The sequence below is a fragment of the Mauremys reevesii genome, linkage group 1, assembly GCF_016161935.1.
Source record: "Mauremys reevesii isolate NIE-2019 linkage group 1, ASM1616193v1, whole genome shotgun sequence".
Taxonomy (NCBI): Eukaryota; Metazoa; Chordata; order Testudines; family Geoemydidae; genus Mauremys; species Mauremys reevesii.
Genome location: NC_052623.1, coordinates 177,591,510 through 177,599,371, shown reverse-complemented (window position 1 = coordinate 177,599,371; position 7,862 = coordinate 177,591,510). Strand labels below are relative to the sequence as shown.

General features: G+C 36.9%; 1 long non-coding RNA gene across 1 annotated transcript; it reads right to left on the bottom strand.

The window, feature by feature from the left end:
* Positions 1–3,350: 3,350 nt before the first annotated feature.
* LOC120395842 lies at positions 3,351–7,201 on the bottom strand. Its single transcript, XR_005592845.1, has 2 exons — positions 6,987–7,201; positions 3,351–3,641 (listed from the first exon to the last, which is right to left on the bottom strand). It is a non-coding gene; the product is annotated as an uncharacterized LOC120395842 (long non-coding RNA).
* Positions 7,202–7,862: the final 661 nt, after the last annotated feature.

Below are 7,862 nucleotides of genomic sequence, written 5' to 3'. Positions count from 1 at the left end.
AAACATCTTTCTTATAAAGTAGCTTTTAAAGTTAGCATGGAATTGAAAGGCTGACAGGATAGTTTACCTGAGAGTATTTTCAAAATAATTGTTAACGTTCCAACAGCTTTTACTCACTCAGTAAATGTTGCATTTACTGTGTATTTAAAGTATCCCTTGGTATTAAAAAAAAAATTATGCATAATTTAACCCTTAGTCAGGAATCTTGGACGGAATACTCTCAAAACAAATTTATAACAATAAAAGTAGGAATAATGTAGAAGACACAAGGTGGGGGAAAAAAAGCAAAGGGGAGGCAGAAAGGCAGGCCAAATTAAACCCCTTTACTGAAATTTCTCCTGCTATCACTAAAAATCAGAAAAGAGTTTTCCTTTTGATTATGACAAGATGTAATTATAAAGGCTAAAGATATGGCACAATTTCAAGGTGAGGCAAAAGCTGGGATGCCATCGTAGCCTAGAAAATCAATCCTAGATCTATTTATTTTCCTATTGTGTTACCTGGGCAAGTTAATAGCTCTTAGAGTGGATAAATATAGCTAATGACACATGCATAATTTGAAACAACTTGCACCTTGTACAGTGAAAGCTGTGCTCCTCAATCACATCTCAAGGATAAGTTGCCTACTATATAGAACAGAAAAGAGCAGCAGTTTTTTGGTTTTTTTTTCCCCAGTAGCTTAAAAATAGATGACATACTGAAGAATTTCATAGGTACAATATGCTTCAAAATAAGCCTACTTAATTGTTCAAGTATGCCTTTAATATAATGCATCGCAATTATCCTCTTGATGCTTTAAGATGCTCATGGATAACATACTGTATACATAGTTAATGGATATTTTTATGTCTCTAGGGATGTGCACTCTTTATAGTATTGTGAGTTTTCAAGAGTTTATACAGGATTCAAGAAAAAGGCCAGTCATCTAGAATATTACTCAAGGGGTTAGCCAATGTTACATTTGTAAAAGATGTGCTGAACTGATGAGCTTCCGAATAACAAAAGGGTGATATGTTAAAATAGTCCTACATGCATTCACCTGTACCAGAAGCTTGGGGGGAAGAAGACAGTGACTGTGATAAACAATGGAATACTCACACTACTCATATTAAAGCAGCCTTCTTTCCAATGGTTTAAACAAAGTAAATAAGCTAACAGATATGTTCTGTCTCTAATTTCTATGGCCAACATTTTCAATTTTGGCTCCTAAATAAAAGTTACCTCCTTTTTAGAGGTGCTGAGCACCAGAAATTCATATTTAAGTCATTTTGGCTACTCATGTTCTTAAAGGTAAGCATTCACTATAAGCCTGTGCCAAAGTGCTTAAGTTGAATTGGGGGCTAAACCCTTACAGCCACCTGTGGGTGTGGTGGGAATGCAGTAGTAAGGTTTCAGCTTAACACCTAATAAATTTAGCAGTAAGGCACACTTCTATTGCCCTTACACATGTAAAATTGTACTTTGCTTTGAAAACAGTTTCATTTAAATCAATACTAGCAGAGTAATATATGACTTAATGGGGGACTAGGTTGAAGAATCAAGCCCAGCATAGGAGAAGGGAAATTTGGGATAACACCACTAATGTGAAATCCATTCTTTAGTGAAGAGCAATCTTTTATTTTTTACACAGAACAGGCTAGAAACCTCTCTTTGTAGAGTCTTATTTGAAAGTCCACACTACTCAGAGTAGCAGACTATGTGAAACTTAAGTCACCCACAAGCAGCATGAAGGCCAATTTGAACTTAGGGTCCTAGGGGCACAAGTTATTCCAAAGCTGAAGCCTATACCAACAAGCCATCACCTTTTGCTAGTTTAGTTTTACTCATGCTAGTTTATTCATTAGTTCTTTAGGAGTATTAAAAGTGAAACTTTAATAATGAAATAAAATAGATATTTCATATTATTCCCATTGAACTCACTAGGGCATTTCATTCACTATCATATACTGAAATGCAGAATCTACCCATTATTCTTTGAGTCTTGTCCAAGCTTAACCAGATTGCTACATTCTCATAGGGTCTTCCCCTGTATAACAGAAGCGAAAGGTGATGAGTCTTTAGCTACTGTCTCAAGAAAAAAATGGCAGGAAAAATTAGATTTCTGTGACTGAGTCATGCCTCCAGTGCAAAATTCAAGGTCACCTTCAGGGATGAAGCTTATGGCCCAATTATTAGTATTTCTAACTTGTCAAGCAATGTGGCATCAGGACCTTGAGAGGTGCAGCTGCAAAAAGCAATAATGGTAGTGAGTGACATTGATGATCTTGAAGAGTCTGACATTGCAAAGATTAATCATAGTAAGTAGAATGAAAATTACTTTCATATTTAGAGCAGCTGTATACTGCTTTGCAGTCCAAAGCCCTTGGAGAGAAGACAGAAGCATGGGTGCATGAGGAACAACCATTTTCTGGTTGTTGGCTTTGAATTTTTTTGGTTGGTTGACTGTTTTTTTGTGGGATAAGGATTGTTTTATTGTTCATCTAGTATTTGAATGCTAACAACAGTCTAGATTACTAATAAAATATTTCAACACGTGAGGCAAAATGATTAAGATGTGAAGGGACTACTGAGATTATCTTGCCTGATGCCCTGCATAATACAGGCCTACACCAAGTCCAATAACTTGTGCTTGAATTAGTATTATATTTTTATAAAGACTATTCCCTGTTAAGTTGTTCCATTGATTAATTATTCTCACTATTAACAATCAGTGTCAAATTTCTAGTTGGATTTTTAAAAAGACTTCCAGCCTTTGGGTCTGTTATGAGACTTTATGTTGATGTAGCAGCTGGCAACATGCTTTATTATTGTTCCAGTCTGAGGTTTATGTTTAAAGCAACAGAACATGAGTGGAGCCCAACTTATTATCCCTTATGTAATTATGTATTTTTTGTTAAAGTTTAATAAATGGTGGTTATAATATTATTATAGAGTGTTTTCCCGTTTGGAGGTCACTTCTTAGGCCTTGCTTGTGACCAGCCGTGTATTTTTTTTTTAAGACAGAAATAGAGATTCATGAATGTAGATAGTACTGTGACAAGATAAAGGCATTACAGTGGGTTAACAAGTCCTGGCTAGACATCTGGTTACTCAGGGCAGTATAGTAAAGGAAAGGGAAGCTTGGTTAAAGGAGAGCTAAGAGGAAAGATATGTCATCTCCCCTCCAGCCGCCTGTAGCTGGGAAAGCCTCTGGGGAAATATTGCCCTGTATTTTTCATCTGATCTGCCATTTTTGTCTATAATAACAAGCTCTGAGGAAAGGGCCTTAAAAGGACTATTGTTTTCCTTCTTTAACTGGTGAAACCATCCACCAGCTTACAAGTACCTAGGACTAAATCTTGCAGTCCTTGTCAGAACTAATCTCCTATTGACTTTAATGGTAATACAATGGGATACACAGACACTCGGAGGACCCTAAAAACCCTTCTTGAGCAAAGCATTCTCTACCCCAGCTTTCCTGCTACAGGGAATTGCCACATGCCAGAACAAGTAAAAAAAATGTGCAGACAACCACATGTAGACTGAAGCCAGCTACTACTCTCATGAAAACTGTGGGATTAAGGGTTCAATATCCTGTCCATTCTGGTGGGTCCTGTCCATCAGATCCTGTCCATTCTGGTGGGTCCCTGGGAGCTGTACTCCTGTGGAAAGGGAGGACATGAAACCATCACTCAGCTAGGAAAAGCTGAAGGAAAGTCCATGGTTGCTTTGCTACACCTGAATTAACCACAGCCGGTGAGATTTATTGAAAAAGGCTGGCTTCTTCTTTGAGGGGACGGGGAAGAAAGTAATTCCCCTGGAAAAAAGGTGAAAGCAGCCATGAGTCAAAAAGGAAGATTTTGATGTAGCAAGTTTCTCTAGAGGAAAATATAGTTCTGCTTTTATTTTGTGTGTGACTCTCTATTTTTTGCATTAACTGTTTCTTGGACACTGAAAAGGTTAATGGTGACCAGAGTGGTAGAGAACTCTGCTACTGTTTACAAGAAACCATAACAATCCATTTGTAACTGTCTGACAGACTGAATTTCCTTCTCCGTTAACCCCTTTTGACAAAAAAATCTTGTGGGATTTATGGCTACTTTTTCCAAGTGAATAGCTGAAGGGGATTGTACATGAATACAAATGGCAGGATTTGGCCTTTAGTTTGCTTTACCGCATACTTTAGCTCACCTTCCCAAAGTGATTGGTTTTGGCTTGAGGCAAGGGGCAATAAGATACTGTTTGCTTCCTTTTGTCGCTGCTGCTGATATCCATATGCTTTCATCACCAAAGTCCTCTCTTGATCTCTTCCCACTCTTTAAAAATAATTGTTGATGTATTTTTGCAAAATAATAACATTTGCTACATTATCTGGCATTTTCCAGATTGGCTATGACATTTTCATGCAGCAAAAAATGTAAGTGTCTCTCCCAGTTCAGTTATGTCAATCACTTACTGTAGTAAAAAAGTGGGCAACTACCTGTTTGGCGCTATCTGATTCTGTGCTGGCACAGCAATGACATTTTTCTTCTTCTGGAACTATGTGAAGATTACAGAAATATTATACAGCAGTGAGTGCTGTATAGTTTGACCCACAAGTCTTTTACTGAATTATCTCTCATAAAATGACAGCGGCATGGCTTATTTATTTTTATAAAATTGTTAATGTTCCCACTCAGAACTCCACACCATCTTGCCTTATGATAATAAGATAATTAAAAATATGTAATGTTGACATGAAAAAAAAAACAACCCAGCACTGCAGCTGCTAGAAAAATGCTGGCTGTGCACTTTGGATAAGCAAGCTGCCTGGCTGAGGAAGATATCTTCCCACAACAGCTGATGCAAGAGGTTTCTGCTTTACCAAGATATCTGCGAGTTGTCTGAAATAGCAAAAGGCTGTGTATGAATATATTGACAGCTACAAAGCAGGATAGGCACATATCATACTGCATTTCGTTCACTGAATCCAGTTTTGTTATCCTTGGCAATCCATAAATAAGTCAATGGTGACAATCCTAATTACATACATTCAAGAGGGCAATATGACAGTATTAACAAAAAATTTACTGAGGAAATGGTGTTTTCATTCCGAACTGGATAAAATGTAAGCTGGGGTTCAAGTTCATGTCTGAATCAGAACTAGGGAAGTTGTGGATTCATCTGTGACAACACCAAAACATTTTTTCTCATTGTCAAAAATTTCAAGAGAGCAGGCGTTCTGTTGTCTTATTGAAACCAGACCCCATCATTTTTGAAGGTGACCTAACTGAATCAAAATTATACTGGCAAGTTGTGATCAAATGATTCAAATCCCATAATGAAATTTGAGAGGTTTAACCTCAAGATTCTTATTTGTGCCCATGTCCAGAATTAGCACATTCCACTGATGAACACTAAAAATGGCACTCCAGCTATGTGTGCACTCTATGACTTTCCACTAAAAGTAACATTCAGTCAGGTTCATCAAAGTATTTTAAATAAATTGACCAAAATCCTCTTATGATATCTGTTGGCATAAAGCCCAGAAGCATTTCAGCTGTAGGGGGAGAAATGAATGAATAAAAAACTATTAATTTTATGCCCTCTACAATGGCGAACAAAATACATATATTTCTGGAAAAATAAATTCCTCAATTTCTGATGGACTGTCACGAGTTCAGGGTATCGATTTGACTGCAGAAAGAACAATATTTTGTTGGATCTTTACAAGATTTGGTGTTTCAAGTGATTTATCAAGAAAATAGCTTTCACTTTCCCATTTCAAGTTATTTCAGTAGGTCCATTTCTAGGTTAGTTAAGATGAAGACTTACTGACCCTTAGTATAAAATGATTGCAGTTTTTGAGCAGGGAAAAGAGAAAGTGTAGTTAATATACTTGAAATGGGTTTTGTGTTTCTGTGTTTATAAGCCAACATATTTTATTAAAAAAGATGATAAAATCCATACCTGGAGTGAAAACTATTTACCTTTTGAAATAATCCCATCTCCCTGTTACAGTTGGGCTCTGTTTTTATTTATAGTACAAACTCTGGTTAATCTGTAAATAAAATCTTTTTTGGGAGTTGCAGTTCTTTTTAAGGAGGCAATTCATTAGCTTCCTTTCTGATAGTCTTTATCTGAAGTTCAAATCTACATGCCCTAGCATGAGTAATCCTTGTGTACACAATAGTATCACAAAAGCCAATAACTCAAGATCCTAATTTATTACAACTGTCTTGCTGGACCTTGTGCCTACTTATTGGCTAAGATACTGTGATTTGGACAATACATGTGTGCCTGGGAGTAAGGAGAACCACCTCTGCAGGCACTCCTCCACCCCCTGCTAACCTCTCAAATGGATTTATCAGACTTTGAGTCTGCATGAACAGGAGCAAGCAAGCACAGTGTGCTTGCTACTACCCATCAGCCGGAAAAAGCAAGTAGATGAGATTTTATATGTGGCCCCTTCTCTACCTACTGAATGACCCAACCAGTATCAAATGAGCTAGCTGGGGAGGCTAGAGGGTGCATTATGTGTGCTATACTTTGCTGCTGGTACAGACCAGCAGCAAATTACAACCTCCTAGAGAAAGAGGAAATTGGAGAGGCAACTGTACCTTAATAGGAGTGTCTGTGGTCAGGGCTGTGCTGAACTGCACAATCTAGCCCAAAGAATTTTGGCATGCTCACATTTACAAGATTTTCTTTTAAACATTGGGAGAAAAAAAACATTCAGTGCAGCTACCATAATTTTAGAGAAAATCTAAATGGATAGTAATTCATCAAATTGCTCACATAGTCAGTGGGGTTTTCTTCTGTATAAGAAGCACGTGATCTGTCTTAAATGCTGATTTTTATTTAAATACAGAAACATATTAATCATCGCTAGAACTGTGTGTTCACTTTTTATTTTACATATTTGCTGACAAGTCTCAAAATAATATAACAATAGTCAAATGTCTCATACCATGGTGGGGCAGGGCATAAATACTGGGTAAATAGAAGAAGTCTGAATTAATGCTTACCTTTATCTTATGGCCATCGAAGGTGCATGCTACAACAGAAGAGGAACAAAACCATTTCCCCTATACCGAGATGAAAGCCACTAGAAATATGCTAGTGAAATCAATGGTGAGAATGCCAGAAAAATGCTGATGGAAGAGTATCTCTGAAGAATTTCGGAAGAGCATATGTATATACTGTAATATTTCAAGTGTCATATTTTATCAGTGTTCTGCCACCATGGTATACCCACTATGGGAATAGCCAGTGCTTTTGACCTCTGGTAGAACAATAGATAAGTTCCAATTCATTGTGATGTTGCCCAGCAGGAGGCCTGCAACTATAAAAAAAAATAACCATAGTTTTAGATTTTCATATGGAATACATGAGAATGATCCAACTGTATTGCTATGAAGGCAATGTCCATGTTTATAATCAAAAGATCTTACCATTTTACTAGTATATTATCATGCTATTAAAACTGATAATTGTGTTGTAACTGTATTGCACATTCTATATGACAGGGGGGAATCAGCCCAAACCCTAATTTTATGGCACAGTTTTGAAATGGCAATCAACTGTATGCACATGTTGAACATCTAAATTCTAACTACCTGATCTACAGTCACAAATGTCATTTGTATCCTTAAATCACACACAGTGGCCACCATTAAAATGTTGACACTTAGCATATTAAATAATTACTGTTACTGTGGCACTGAAGATATTCCTTATACTTCATGGAACACTTTCAAATGGTAAATGTCACATTTTAACTGATTTAATTTAGACACCTAAATTTTCAAAATGACTAATTGTTTTGGGTACCTAACCCAAAACACCTTAAAGAGACCTGATTTTTTTAAAGGGCAGATGCTCAGCCTCCTTGAAAATCCAGG